This window comes from Dipodomys ordii, unplaced genomic scaffold (genome assembly GCF_000151885.1).
Source record: "Dipodomys ordii isolate 6190 unplaced genomic scaffold, Dord_2.0 Scaffold140, whole genome shotgun sequence".
NCBI classification, from domain to species: domain Eukaryota; kingdom Metazoa; phylum Chordata; class Mammalia; order Rodentia; family Heteromyidae; genus Dipodomys; species Dipodomys ordii.
This window is the reverse complement of record NW_012267356.1, coordinates 1,871,534-1,887,867: the sequence shown is the minus strand read 5'-3', so window position 1 is coordinate 1,887,867 and position 16,334 is coordinate 1,871,534.

The following is a 16,334-nucleotide window of genomic DNA, read 5'->3' as shown; positions in this document are numbered from 1 at the left end:
TGGTGATGGTAGTGGTGGTCATGGGGCTTGAACTCTGGGTCTGGGCGCTGTCCCTCAACTCTTCAGCTTAAGACTAATGCCTTACCACTTGAGGCACAGTGCCACTTCTGGCTTTTTCTGCTTATGTGGTGCTAAGGAATCAAACCCAGGGCCTCATGCATGCATGGCAAGCACTCTACCACTGAGCCACCTTCCCAGCCACGGTAACTTAATTTTTTTAATCTAATTTTTTCATAAAATGATAAAAGTTGCTATAGGCTATAAATAATAACCCAAGACTGCACTACACTACAGATGAAACTCCTTTTCAGACAAAGAACAGAGCCCCAGAATGTTGATCATGGATTTTTCATGTTCCCCTTTGTAGTTCAGGAATACATTTATCTGAGCTTAGTCCAACCCCTTTAACTAGTGTTCTTTATAAGAATTCATTTTCTACCCAACCCCTTTACTTAAGGTCTATAACACTGCATTATTTTTTAAATGAAATCTTGTCCACTTACTGAATTTCTGCATACTCCAGTTACTTTTGATCAATATGTTATTACCTTCTTATTAGTATTAATTTTATTTTATTTTAAAAATCCTTTTCATGAACTTCTTGTTCCAGAAACCTATGAATTTATAGAATCTGCTAGAAGTTGTATGTTTTTTCCTTACTTTCTTTATATACCCCATTATTATATATTCCTTTATTTTTTCTTTATCTATCCTTCTTAATATACTCTTTCTTTATATACTCTATTATCTTTAACATCTTCATTTAAATATGTTCTAACTTTGAGGTTTCATCTCACCCCAGTTAGAATGATCATCATCAAGCATATATACAACAACAAATGCTGGAGAGGATACAGGAGAAAAGGAATCCTAATATGCTGTTGAAAGACATGTAAATTGTACTCTACTATGGAAGGCAGTATGGAGATACGTCAAAAAACTAAATATATGTTTCTAACATATTTATAAGATGTAAGATGATTTTTTGTTGCTTTGTATGTCTCTCCCCCATGGTATAACCCTGCTTTCACTGTATTTGATGTTGCTATAATTTGTGGAAGGGAAGGGAAAAAATAAATGGTTTGAATAGGGATACAGGTGGACCCATTGCAACAAGGAGATGTACAAGTTGTTATGTCGAAAAACAAACTTTACAACTTTGGCTGGGGGGGAGGAGATGGGAAAGGATGGGAAGGGGAAACAAAGGAGAAGGCAACAATGTTTGATAAGAAATGTACTCATTACCTTGCCCATGTAATTGTAACCCCTCTGTATGGTATTTTCACAATAAAAAAAAACTAAATGTAAACTGGGTACTGGTACCTCATGTCTGCAATCCTACCTACTTAGGAGACTGAGATGTGAGAATCACAGTTCAAAGGCAATGTAGGCAGGGAAGATTGTGAAACTCTTATCTCCAATTAACCTAGAAGTAGGGCAGTGGCTGAAGTGGTAGACAGTACTCAGATGCTGGACTTGATCCCTGGTACTCAACACACACACACATATACACACACACACAACCTCAAACCAAACAAACAAACTAAAAAACTAAAAATAAAACTGCCATCTGATTGAACAGTATCACTTAGGCATTTATTCAAAAGATTACAAGTCAGAGTACAATAAAGACATTTGCACACTAGTTTACTGATGCAATATTCACTATAACCAAATTATAGAAAGAGCCCAGTTTCCCTACAATGAAAAAATTTCATTAAGTGAAGTAAGTCATGCCCAAAGAGGCAAAACGGACACGTTTTTGCTCATATGTAAAGTTAGATCTAAATATAAACATATATGAAAGCACAGGGACATTTGCATATGTACATTATCAAACTGACTAAAGAATAGTACACATAGGATGGATCCCTATGGTGTAATGGTGTAACCCTTTCAACAATGCGCTAACAGTTAAATCAAATATATACCATGAGGCTGAAGTGTAAGTTTGACCATTATAAGTCAGGGGCCATCTATATGGTGTCACAATATAATATTATAATTTAATTGGCAGTATAGGGTGAGGTATGCATGGAATGCAGATGTCAAATTGGTCAATATGTTTTCCTATCCCCCTTACAAAAAATAAATCATTTCGCTGTAACTGAAAACTGACAATAATCTGCATTTATTCTATGGATGTCTGGACAGTCCTGAATATTACACTCATCCATTTCACCAACGATACCACATTAGGAGAAGAGAAACCACATCTTGGCAGTCTGTCTTAGTGAGACACATTGGCTCCAAAGGTTCAGAGAAATACCCCCTGGAGACTCAAGAACTCACCTTTTCATAAAGCTTTTAGATATCCAGTGGCCAGTGACACCCTTAGAGAACATCTTGACCAATATAAAAGAATAAATCATTTCATTATAAATCTTAGATCACTTTTTATCTATCTCTAATCCTTTAAAGAAGAAAGAAACAAAGACAAATAGAAGGAAGTTCAATGGCTCTTAGACCTATGTTAAGTTATGAGTTTAGGGAAGTAATGCATTCCATGATTTAGTAATAGTAGGTGATGTGACAGGATGAGCAGAGGAAGTCAGCTTTCTTTTAAAGACTCTAATCCCTTTCATAAGGGCTCCTCCCTAATGACCTTGTCTATCTTTATTATCTTCAAAAGACCCCATCTTTTATTCTGATATGATCATAGTAGGAAGTAAGGTTTCAACATATAAATTTAGGGAGACAGAATGCTTGGGAGCTCATAATGCTTGGGGAGGAAGGTTAATAGTGAATGCGGCGTAATATCCACTATCATATTATTTGTTTTAGATTGGCTCTACCTGCTCTATTTACATTTTATTCTTGAATGTGTATTGGATTCAGTCACAATTTATTTGCACTATTAAGATTATCACATGGGACTCAACAAAGGATGGGAGAACAAACAAATCAAGCAACTCTAACTATCCTTCAGATACAGGGTAGTCTGGTGGTTTATGCTGCATTAACAACTAGCAACTGACAACTTAAGGTAATCATTCTCATTTTAAGGAGGAATGCCAGGGCTGGGAAAGTGGCTAGTGATAGAGTGTTTGCCTAGCATGCATGAAGCCCTGGGTTCGATTCCTCAATACTATATAAACAGAAAAAGCCAAAAGTGGCACTGTGGCTCAAGTTGTGAAGTGGTAGCCTTGAGCAAAAGAAAGCTCAGGGACAGTGCCCAGGCCCTGAATTCAAGCCCCAAGACTGGCAAAAAAAAAAAGGGGGAAGGAATGACATCTACCAGGTATCTAGGTTACCTTTTAAACACAGGGCTTATAATCACATGTTGTTATTTTAAAATATTTACCATGATCCATAGCAGTAAAAATGACAACAGAAGCAAAAGTATCATAGAAAAATTGGTTCATACTCTAAATTAAGTTTATAATTGTGAAATAGGTGTGATGTATCTGTCACAATAACTGTCTAAGAATGGACTGGTTTGATAAGAATAGGAAGCACTTAAATATATCGAGTAACACCTCTTCTTTGTTTTACTTCTTATTTATTGCATTTTAATATTTGAGTGTAAGCACTGTTTTTTATATAATGAGGCTACCTATTTATCCATCCAATATTTATTTAGCTTTTCCTTTATGTAACTAGGAACTGGGAGCATTCAGGAGAGCCAAAAAGGTTTCTGTGTCAACAAATAAACCTTCTCCAAGTTAACTAGATTTAGGGTTTTGCTGATAAACAATTACATTTTCTTTAACACTAGTATTCTTGCTTTGACATTTTTCAGTGGTCTCTTTGTTACAGCTTAGAGAGAAAAAAAACTGAATCTTGAACTGAATCTTGAAGTGTTGTTGTCAAAATCTTTTTATTTCCTTCTTTTTAAACAAATACATTTTCTGAGCATGATTCAAAGTCCAAAAACATGATTTGTTTCTTTTCAGTGGCTTATTTTAAAAATAAGTAACTTTAATAGCATTTAAACAACTCAAGAATAGCTTTACTTAATCACTTAACTTTATGATTAACAAAAGCATTTCAAAACATTTTGTAAAATACATGGAATTCAACAAAACAAAATTTGCCTCCTAGTCTGTTGCTGTACTATTATAAACTTTGAATAAAAAATTAACAGCTACAAATCAAGAATATCTCTTGGTAACATGTCACTCAAAGTAATACAGATTAATTTAGAAACTATAAAATAAAGTAACTTAGAACTCAACAACAATTACAACATCTAGACAAAATATTAATATATAGACTTTTTACTCAAGTGCAATTAAGTTCACCTCTGATTCCTATCAAAATTACTGTAAATGATAATTGGAGGGCCAAGAAAAGGAAGCATCTGTCTAAATTATAATCCATTAAGTATGTGGAAAATTCCCAGTTATCTTAGAAAGATTTTCTAAAAGCAAGTGCTCATTTTTGTCACAACAGTAAGACTCTATGAGCAGAATAATTGTTAAGCCAAGTAACCCTCTCTCAATCCAAGAAAGCTGACTGATAGAACCTCAAGCAATCATATTAAGGAATACAATTAGGAAAGACACTCAAAGGTACTTTAAGATCAGGGCCACTTACATGGGCCAGGTTCCAAAGTAAATTGCATTAGGAAATTTGAGACTACATCGGAAAGTGATGGACAATTCTGGCCATTAAGACTTATGAAAAAGTACAATATAAACTAGGTGGCAGTGTCTCACAGCTGTTAATTCTAGCTACTCGGGTAGCTGAGCTCCCAAGGACTGCAGTTCAAATATGGCCCAGTCAGAAAAAACTAAGAGACTCCATCTCCAAAAACAAATATCAGAAAAAAAAAGGGATGGGGGGCATTATTCCATATCCCAGAGTTAGCAATGAAACTGGGCCGAAGACAAAGGAATGCCTACTTATTAGAACTTCATGATGTCATGTACAGGTGAAGCATTAAACACATACATCAAATCCCAGATATACTATCTTAGAGAAGATTGTAGTCTAATATGAAAAGGGAAATATGAAGCAAAGACAAAACCATGATATCGAAAGGATAAAAACTGGAGGGAAAAAAGATATCATTAATACAAATAAACCTAGAAGGCAAATGTAAACGAAACACAAAGGCTCAATAACTATGTGCATATGATCATACAAAGTAATAATTATCAAAATGAACACCAAGAAATGGAAACAAGAGGGTTTTTTTCTTTGTTGCTGTTTTTGTTTTATGTGCCTTTTTGTCTTGTTTGGGGGAGATTTAGGGGGCACAGAAAGAGTGGGACAATGAGTAAATAAATGCAGCAGTGGTACTCACTAGACCCTATTTTGAAAATAACATATACAACTTGTGGGTAGGGATGGGAAAGCAAAACTGGGAAAGAGCCAGGGAAGAAGTGACACTGTTCAAAAAGAAGTGTATTCTTTACCTCACTTATTTAACTATAACCCCTCTATAAATCACCTCTACAATAACTATATATATATATACTTACTATAATAAATAAATACATGAATATGTTATATATTGGGAAGCCATTCCATAGATAAGAAAACAAACCCTGTTTTATCATGAGAAGTAGCACAGAACTTCTGTTCCTTTTTTTAAAAATCTAATGCAAATAAATAAGTCTAATTGTTAAAAGACTAGGAATAGATAAGAAAGAAGACAGAATAAAACAACACTATTATGATATTATGATTTTTAAGTGTTTACATTTTATTTTATTTTGAGTTTGTGGGTGGCACTTGTGTTTAAATTCAGGGACTCACAGTTGTTAGGCAAGTGCTGTCTGACTTGAGCCACTACTAGCAGAGAGAGAGAGAAAGAGGGAGAGAATCTGTCTTTAGGTCCAAGCAGACTGATTCATCATCTATCCCAGCATAGTTGGGATTACAGGTGTGCATCACCACACCCAATCATATTGCCCTCCTTCTCCTGAAGCTGGGATAACAGGCATGAATCACCACGCTGAGCCAATAGTTGAAATGGCATCTTAAACTTTTTGCCTGGGCTGGCCTTGAATTGTGACCTTTAGATCTCTTCTCTCCCTGGTAGCTAGGGTTATAGGCTTGAGCCAGTGTAGCTGGCTATGATTCTTTTCCAAAGGCTCCGGTTTGCCATCACTTTCTCGTATCCTGGCAAAGTAATGCTACACAGCTCCTGAAACTTGTCTCAGCAGACATTGTCGTAAAGGAATAGACTATTGCTGGTGAGCAAAATTTCAGAATAGCATGTTCACCTTAGGCATCTTGAAGGATGAATATCAGTTAGTCATGAAATCAAATGCAATTATTTAGGTGCTCTACTGGAGCCTATTGGACAGCAAAATTTGTATGGTTATATGAAATGCTCTGTCTAGAAAGAAAATATACAACTTCACATGACTGCTCCCCCCAAAAAAAGTCTCCTCTCCTGTGTAACAGGTCTAGTTATAAAGATTTTATTGTAGTTCCTTAGGAATTGCCACTACATTTTTATGAAGCTCCCTCCAGTGTATTAATAAATGCCCCATGCATCACCAGCAGAGCTTGCAATCTTTTTTGCTGCAACATTAAAACATGACATTTTTAATGCTTTGAGCTGGTTGTAAGTCTAGAGATTGACAATGAGGAAGGCTATTTTATCAGGGAAATAAGCAGACTATTAACAAAAACCTTCAGTAAAGAGTGACCCATTTTTCTCAACACACACATGACTTGAATAGAGAAATCCCAAAGGTCAGAAGGTCGCCTTTCATGACAACAGGTTTAGCTCAATCATTATTGAATGACCAGCTACACAGTGCTTCCTGAACTCTTCCAGGTTGATTTTTTTGAGTTTTAGAGGTACCAGTTAAGTCCAGGAGAAGTTTCCCCCAGTTTAAGATGGAGACCATAGTGACTGGTCATCTGAAACAATAAGACTCACCCAAGAATCTGATACCCATACCTAAACACACCATTCAATAAATATGAAATGAGTAACAGCTATGTCAGATTTGTCAGTTTATCTTCAAAAGAAATATATAATGTCTTCAAAGTATTAATCAAGGTATTCCTAGGTTAAGGAATCTAAATTTCCAGGTTAAGAAAAGAGACAACAGAATTTAATAATACAGAGTAAGACTCCGAGTGAAAGTTTGAAAAGAAGCAAGAAAAATATTCCAGGTATATAATACCTGGAAGTACAGTGGCTTGTACGTCCTATGTAGAAAAGGAAATTTTCCTGTGTTGGGAATAATCTTCCCAAAGTAACCCTGCAAGGTAGATATTATTATATCCATTTTACCAGTGACTAAATTAAACTCTTAGAGTTAGAAAGAGATTATTGTTTGACAACAATGTTTGATCTATTTTTACTACAAATACATTTTCCTTGCCACCTTCCTTACTGAATTATGACTCTTGACACTAATAACTAGCCTCCTCAAACTTCTTTTTTTTTTTGGTCGGTCGTGGGGCTTGAACTCTGGGCCTGGGCGCTGTCCTTCAGCTCTTCAGCTCAAGGCGAGCACTCTACCACTTGAGCTACAGCGCCACTTCCAGTTTTCTAGTGGTTTATTGGAGATAGGAGTCTCACGGTCTCTCCTGCCCGGGCTGTCTTTGAAACTCCATCCTCAGATCTCAGCCTCCTGAGTAGCTAGGATTACAGGCGTGAGCCACCAGCGCCAGGCTGCCTCCTCAAACTTCTATATTCACCTTTCTATATTTAACTTTTAAGAGATGATTAGGCTTGATTTACTGTAATTCCTTTTTTATAATACTGGGCTTGAAACATTTCAATGAATGCTCCAAATGGCTCATGCCTGTAATCCTAGCTACTCAGGAGGCTGAGATCTGAAGATCATGGTTCAAAGCTGCCCAGGCAGGAAAGTCTGTGAGACTCTTATCTCCAATAAGCCACCAGAAAACTGGAAATGGTGCTGTGGCTCAAGTGGCAGAGTACTCGCCTTGAGCTGAAGAGCTCAGGGACAGAGCCCAGGCCCAGAGTTTAAGACCCACAACCGACCAAAAAAAGAAGTATAAAATAAAATGTATTATCTTCAAAAACCTGAGTTCAGCCAGTATCTGCTCAAGTCTTCTTTTGAGAGATGCTGTTTTTTCTCCTCCTGTTTGGACTTCAAACAACATAAACATAACCTAATTTGTGTTCACAGTCAATTTAGTTGAAGAAAAATAGCAGACAAAAACTGGGCTACACTTCTGTTTCCTAGAAATTTGGAATGGAAACCAAGAGATTCTGATCCCTTTCTCTTAAAAACTTGGACTATGAAGTAATATAAAGCTAGGATTGGGGCCAAACTTCTCATATTGAGAAAGAAAAAAAAATGGGAAAGTAATTATTCAGTGAAATATAGGAAGGAAAGGTTATCACTAGAGAGAAAGGTCAGGCATAGGATACATGGTCTGATCTCTTTTAGGACATACTTTAATTCATGTTATATTCACTCTATGTACTCATTGAGTGCGTGCATGCATGCGTGGGTGCACCAATCCTGAGGCTTGAACTCAGGGCCTGGAGCCTCTTACTCAGTCTTTGTGCACAAGGCTAACCACATTTCCACCTTTTTAGAGGATAATTGTAATGTTTTCAGGGTGTCTGCTTTGACTCCGAGGTCTTTGATCCATTTGGAGTTGATTCTGGTACAGGGTGATATATAAGGATCTAGCTTTAGTTTTCTACAAGTGATTAACCAATTTTTCCAGACCATTTAGTGAAGAAGCTGTCTTTCTTCCGTTCTATTTTTTTAGCTCCCTTATTGAAGATTAGATGGCTATCGGTCTGTGGGTTCATTTCTGGGTTTTCAAGTCTATTCCATTGGTCCTGAGGTCTGTTCTTGTGCCAGTACCAAGCTGTTTTGATTACTATGGCTTTGGAGTAGAGTTTGAAATTTGGTATTGATATTCCTCTAGCACTGTTCTTTCTGTTAAGGATCGTTTTTGCTATTTGGGGTCTTTCATTGTTCCATATGAATTTTTGATTGCCTCTTCTATTTCCTTGAAGAATGAAGTTGGAATATTGATAGGTATTGCATTGAATTTGTAGATAGCCTTGGGAAGTATTGCCATTTTCACGATGTTGATCCTTCCAATCCAGGAGCACGGGAGGTTTTTCCACTTTCTAAGTTCTGCTTTGATTTCCTTTTTCAGGTTTTTAAAGTTTTCATCGTAAAGGTCCTTCACTTCTTTTATTATGTTAATTCCTAGGTATTTATTTCTGTGGGGCTATTATGAATGGAGTTGCTATCCTGATTTCAGCCACACTCTTCTCATTCTTGAAATACAGAAAAGCCATTGATTTTTGAGGGTTAATTTTATACCTTAATACTTTGCCAAAGTTTTGAATCTAGGTCTCCTTGGCACAGGCCAAAATTTTCTTAATAGTGATCCAGAAACACAACAAAACAAAGAAAGGTTGGACAAATGGGATTGCATGAAGCTGCAGAGCTTCTGCATGGCAAAGGACATAACTAGCAAGATCAATAGAAAGCCCACAGATTGGGAAAAGATCTTCACGAGCCATACAATGGATAAGGGTCTCATATCTGAAGTATACTTGGAACTCAAAAAATTAAATCACCCAACAGTAAATTCACAAAGAAACAATTGCCCGATAAATAAGTGGGCTAAAGACTTAAAGAGAAACTTCTCTGAAGAGGAAATAAGAATGGCCAATAAACACATGAAGAAATGCTCAACCTTTCTAGCCATAAAAGAAATGCAAATCAAAACAACATAGAGATTCCACCTCACCACAGTTAGAATGGGTAGAATCAAGAACTCTAATAACAACAGATGCTGGAAGGGATGTGGACAGAAGGGAACCCTACTGCATTGTTGGTGTGAGTGTAAACTTGTTCAACCACTTTGGAAAGCAGTATGGAGGTTCCTCAAAAGACTCCACATAGAGCTCCCCTATGACCCAGCAATCCCACTTTTGGGCATTTATCCAAATGTTCACAAACAAGACCATATTAAAGCTACCAGCACAACTATGTTTATTGCAGCATTATTTACCATAGCTAAGATATGGAACCAACCCAGATGCCCCTCAGTAGATGAATGGATCAAGAAAATGTGGTATATATGTACAATGAAATTCTATGCCTCCATCAGAAAGAATGGCATTGCTTCATTTGTTAGGATGGAAAAACTTGGAAAAAATTATATTAAGTGAAGTAAGCCAAGCCCAAAGAAACATAGGTCCCATGGTTTCCCTTATTTGCAATAAATAGTATATGTCTGGGACAAGTAGAAAAGGTCAAAAGCTATTTACATAAGACTAGATAAGGTGAAGTTAAGTGAAATGAACCCCAAGATAGGGACACAAGTGGTTTTTTTCTTCCTTGCTATTGTTTCTAACGTCTTTATAAGGTAGCATGTGATTTTTTTGTTGTTTTGTATGTTCCTCTCCCATGGTATAACCCCTGTTTTCGCTGTATTTGATGCTGGTATAATTTGGAGAAGGAAAGGAAAAAAACAAAATGTTTAAATAGGGATACAGGTTGCCCCTTTGCAACAATGAGATGTACAAGACACTATGATGAAAAACAAACTTTACAATTTAGGCAGGGGAGGAGGGGGACTGTAGTTGTGGAGGTGGGAGGGACGGGATGGTAGGGGAAAAACAAAGGAGGAGGCAGCAATGCTTGATAAGGTATGTATTCATTACCTTGCTCATGTAACTGTAACCCCTCTGTACAGTATTTTCACAATAAAAATCATATTTATAAAAAGCTATAGTATTTAGTTTTTTAAAAAAGGAGTTTCATGGAATTTCCTGCCTAGGTCATTTTGAATCTTGATCCTCAGATCACAGCCTCCTTAGTCACTAGGCCTACAGGCTTGAGCTACCAGATCCTGATTTTAGTCTATGCATTAATTCTTAATGGAGACATTAATGTTTCAGTAGAAAAATTTATCCTTGAGTAAGGGCAATCAAGTCTTCCACTTGGGCCCCTCCCCACCCCCCCACCTCCAGAGCTCAAACCAAACTGAAAGAAAATCTACTCATTAGTGTTTAACTTTATTAGGATGGAGATGGTTAGAAAAGAATATCTTAAAAGTCTCCTTAGGAAGATGATAATGAAAATAACAGAAATACATCTGCTGTTCCTCATTTATTTAATTAGCAGTCATTACTAAACACTATTTACACACCAAGAAGTGTCATAGGCCTACCTGAGATAAAACAATTAATAAAGCAGTAATCCTGTCCTCCTGGAAGTGCCCTATATGGAAGACATCTGAGTATCTTTTAATTTAACCTTATTTTTTTTCTTAAGCTAGTTTGACTAGAAAGTGTGATTTATAGACAAAACTATGAACTATCCTTCCAGCCACCAGGGAGATTTTTATTCTAATTTCACATGTAAATTATCTGACTCTGATGATTATACCTACAATATGTTGAACATTTTTTCCTTTTCAGATTCTGAATATGAATTAGTTCCCATCTTTGACAAAAGTCATAAGATTGGTATGCTTTTTTAATTATTTGCTATTTTTAAAATGGCAAAATTGAAATTCAAGGAGACTAAAGCTTCACAGCTAGTAAATGATAGAACAGGGCCTTTTTACTAGTGCTGCAGTACTTGAACATAATGTGGCTTCTGCTATGTGATATTGCTCTTAATCGTTAAGTACTACATGAGAAAATTAAGATGCCTGCCTTTTTCATTTTTTTTGAATTTCTCTTAATTTGAGTTATCCCATCTTTAAAATCTGGGAAATGTCCAAATATGGTAGGGAATTTCTTTCTTTCTTTCTTCCTTTCTTTCTTTCTCCCTTCCCTCCTTCCTTCCTTCCTTTCTTCCTTCCTTCCTTCCTTCCTTCCTTTCTTTCTTTCTTTCTTTCTTTCTTTCTTCCTGTCTTTTTCTTTTTTTTTTGTCATGAGGGCTGTCCCTCAGCCCTTCAGCTCATCAAATGCTCTACCACTTGAGCCACAGTGCCACTTCCAGTTTTCTAGTAGTTTATTGGAGATAAGACTCTCAAGGACTTTTCTGCCCAGTCTGGTTTTGAACCATGATCCTCAGATCTCAGCCTCCTGAGTAGCTAGGATGACAGGCGTGAGCCACCGGCACCCAGCTTGGGAGGTAATTTCTTAATTGTAATACTAGTTAGTGTTCACCTCTTACAGGCCCATGATATGACTAAATAATCAAAGCACAGGGACTTCAACAATAGTTCCTCTACATAAAGCCATTCATGCAAATACTAACTTAAGATGTTTAAAGAGAAGTCAAGTATTATTACTTCAATTCTAAAAGTTTATTAATGTTAGATTTTTTTCCTGTTGTTCAATTAGTAAGTTTCCTTGATGTATGTAATTACAGATTTTTCCCATAAATTACAGTTACACCTCATTGGTTTTGGGTAATCCATTAAGCCTGTCTTATTTGCCAATTTTTACATGCAGTGTTGACAAAACGTGGTCAAAAATAATAATCAGTAAAAGAAATTTGAAAAAGCATTTTGGCTGGGTGCTAGTAACTCATGCCTGTAAAGCCTAGCTACTGAGAAGGCTGAAATCTGAGAACTGTGGTCCTAAATTAGCTCATGCAGAAAAGGTAACGAGATTATCTCCAAAATAATCACAAAAAAGTCAGGATGGATGCCTGGCTAAAGTGGTAGAGCACCAGCCAAATAAACAAGCTGAGGAAGCTGGAGATCCCAAGTTCAAACCCCATTATCATAAATAAATAAATTCCTGTATATGTAACATTCAGCTCACTTGTTGCAAGAAACATTGGCCAGTTACACATTATTAACAGCTATGCTTAAATCAATGTGATCTGAGTCTTTCCCTTCTTTTAATCCTGTCATAAAATGCCTTCCCAAAAGCAAAATGTGCCTTAAAAGCAAGGTAACGTTAATGTGCTTAATTTCAATAAGGTGAAAAATTTAGGTTTGTTAAAAACAGCCATGTCTTTAATGGAAGTTGGGCAGTATTACAAGAAAAATGAATTAAGCATCATCAGCATAGTACTGAAATCTACACATCCTAAGCATCTGTACTTTTTTTTTAACTCAATATCAGTATCTTTGAAATTGTATACTGGGGACACCAAGGATCTATTGTATGTAAATTTTTAGTATTTATTTTTTATTTTTGCAGTACATGAACTGCAAGCTTTGTGCTTGTGAGACAGATGCTCTACCTATAAACTATACTTTTAACCTTAAATTATTTTTAACAGTTGTATTTTTTCTTTTAAATAAGAAATGCAAAAGTCAACATACAAGAAAAGAGGCAGGAAAATGGATGATAGTGGGAAAAAAAGCTCTTTATTTTCTTTCTTTTAGCTAATAAAAATATTGTCTCTCTGCTTAACAATGAGTAAAACAAAGCATAAAATGTTAAAAACTCAAGTCCTAATTATTAGAACCAAGTTTTGCATTTGCCTGCCTTTTAGATATCCAAAAAAGTTTTGTGTATTTCCTTAAAATTAAAGAAATAATTAAAAGTATCCTACCTACAAAAGTTACATGTCAAATGGTTTAAACAAAACTATTTTATGGAAAAACTTGGAAAAAATTATATTAAGTGAAGTAAGCCAGGCCCAAAGAAACATAGGTCCCATGGTTTCCCTTATTTGAAATATCTAGTATACGTACGAGTCAAGCGGAAAAGGTCAGATAATGTGATGTCAGGAAAATGAACCCTTAGATATGTATTTTAATGTTTTTTCTTTCATACATGTGTTTCTAACGCATTTATAAGATTATCTCTTTGTTGCTTTGTATGTCCCTCCCCCACAGTATAACCCCTGCTTTCACTATATTTGATGTCAGTATAACTTGTGGAGGAGATGGGGAAAAACCAGTTGTTTAAGGATACAGGTAGATCTGATGCAACAATGAGAAGTACAAGTTGTCATGTCCAAAAGGAGCTTTACAACGTCGGTGGGGGGGGGGAGGGGAAGGGGGGGAGGGGGGGAAGGAGAAGGATTGGGATGGGGGGAGGGGGGAGGCTGGGAAGGGATGGGAAGGGTAAACAAAGGAGGAGGCTGCAATGCTTGGTAAGAAATGTACGCATTATCCTGCCCATGCAATTGTAACCCCTCTGTACAGTTTGTTCACAAATAAAATAAAATAAAATTTAAAAAAAAACTATTTTAAAAACTGTAAGGACTTTGTCTATTACAAATGGTCTTTTATGTTGGTCTAAAGACAGTGATGATATGTAATATAAGGCACCCAGCAGGAAAATAAAAGATACTGTTTAATAATGTCCATTTAATATCATTTAAATGTCATGGTAAAAATGTGATTACTTTTTTTTTTTTTTTTTGTCAAATCCAGGCTTGGGCGCTGTCCCTGTGCTCTTCAGCTCAAGGTGAGCACTCTACCACTTGAGCCACAGAGCCACTTCCAGTTTTCTAGTGCTTCATTGGAGATAAGAGTCTCAAGGACTTCTCCTGCCCCGGCTGGCTTTGAACAGTGATCTTCAGATCTCAGCCTCCTGAGTAGTTAAGATTAAAGGCGTGAGTCTTTACGACAAGTGATAAAATATACTCTGATTTGAAGATCAAGGGTTATTGTAGGATTCCAAAATGAAAAAGCACTTAGTTAAAATTATTAGAATTAGAATTATATGCAGAGTACAACTTCTCAGGACAGAAAAATTAGAAAGAAGTTAAATTGTGTGGTGTTCTGTTCTGGATACATGTAAATTAAAGAAATGCAAATAAGTACATGTTAGAAAGTATTAGAAGGCCAAGTAAGTAATGCCTTTGTAGCCAGAAAATTTTAAAAGTTTTGGCTTGAATTCCTAATCTCAACTTGCTAGACCATACTTTCCTTACTGTCAGAATATAGCATGAATTAAAATTCATTTTGGGTCATATATATACACATACATATATATGTATGTGTATATATATATATATATATATACACACACACAGAGTCTAAATTATACTGTTTTGACAAATGCTTGAATTAGTTTATTTTGCTACCAGAACCTAAATTTAAAATGTTGTTTGGCTAGAGCTCCTAGGCATGGGTCGAAACTTCCTAAGCGAAGATCCAGATCATAACAAATCAAAGAAAGACTGGATAAATGGGATTACATCAAACTGAAGAGTTTCTGACAACAAAGGACACAACTAACAAAATAAATAGAAAGCCCACAGAATGTAAGAACATTTTTTTTTATCAGCTATGCATCTTTCAGGAGCCGTATATCTAAAATATACTTAGAGTTCAGACAATTAAACTCCCTGAAAATAAACCCTTAAAAATTAACAATCCAATTAATAAATGCACTAAAGACTTAAAGAGAGACTTCAGAGGAAGAAATAAAAATAGCCAGTAGACACACGTAGAAATGTTCAGCATCTCTGGCTACAGAAGAAACGCATATCAAAACAACACTGGGGACTAGGAAGGTGGCTCAGTGGTAGAGTGCTTGCCATGCATGCTTGAGACCCTGGGTTCAGTTCCTCAGCACCACGTTAAGCAGAAAGAGCCAGAAGTGGTGCTGTAGCTCAAGTGGTAGAGCGCTAGAGTTGAGCCCAAGAGCTCAGGGACAGTGCCCAGGCCCTGAGTTCAGGCCCCACGACCGACCCCTCCGCCCAAAAAAAACACTGAGATTCCACTTCACCTCAATTAGAATTGCCATCATTAAGAAAACTAAAGGTAACAAATACTGGCCAAAAGAACTCTATCTCAAAAGACTTAAAGCTTCCCTATTATCGAGCAGTTCCACTCTTGGGCATCTATCCAATAGAACACAAACAATGCACGCTAAATCTACCAGCACAACCATGTTCATTTCAGCATTGTTTACACATGGCCAAGAATGAAATCAACCCATACACTCCTCCATGACAAATGGATCAAGCAAATGTGGTATATATACACAATGGAATTCTACTCTTCTATCAGAATGATATTGTACCACTCATAAGGAAATAGAAAGACGGGAAAAATTATTATTAAGCAAAATAAGCCAGTCCCTAGGAAACATAGGTTTCATAATTTCCTTCATTTGTGATAGTTAGAAAGTGTCTATAAACCTATGAGTAAACACACTGGATGGTAAATTATATATATATATATGTTTAATATATATGGACATAATAAATTATACAGATCTCTAGACATTCACACAGTGAGATCAAAAGAGGACATTTATAGAAGTGGCTCACAATGGCTCAATATGTGCATATGATCATATAAACTAATATTTTTTAAATGAACTTCAAAAAATGTAAACAAGGAATGTTGTTGTTATTGTTATTTTGTTGTATTTTCTTGTTGTCTGTTTGTCTTCGAGAGGGTATGAAAAGGTGAGGCAAAGGGTGAACAATTACAGCAGGAGTACTCACTAGACACTATACTTACTATATAACTGTGGGTAGGAACCAGAGGAAAAACCTGGGAGAGAACAAGGGAAGGGGTGACATTGTCCA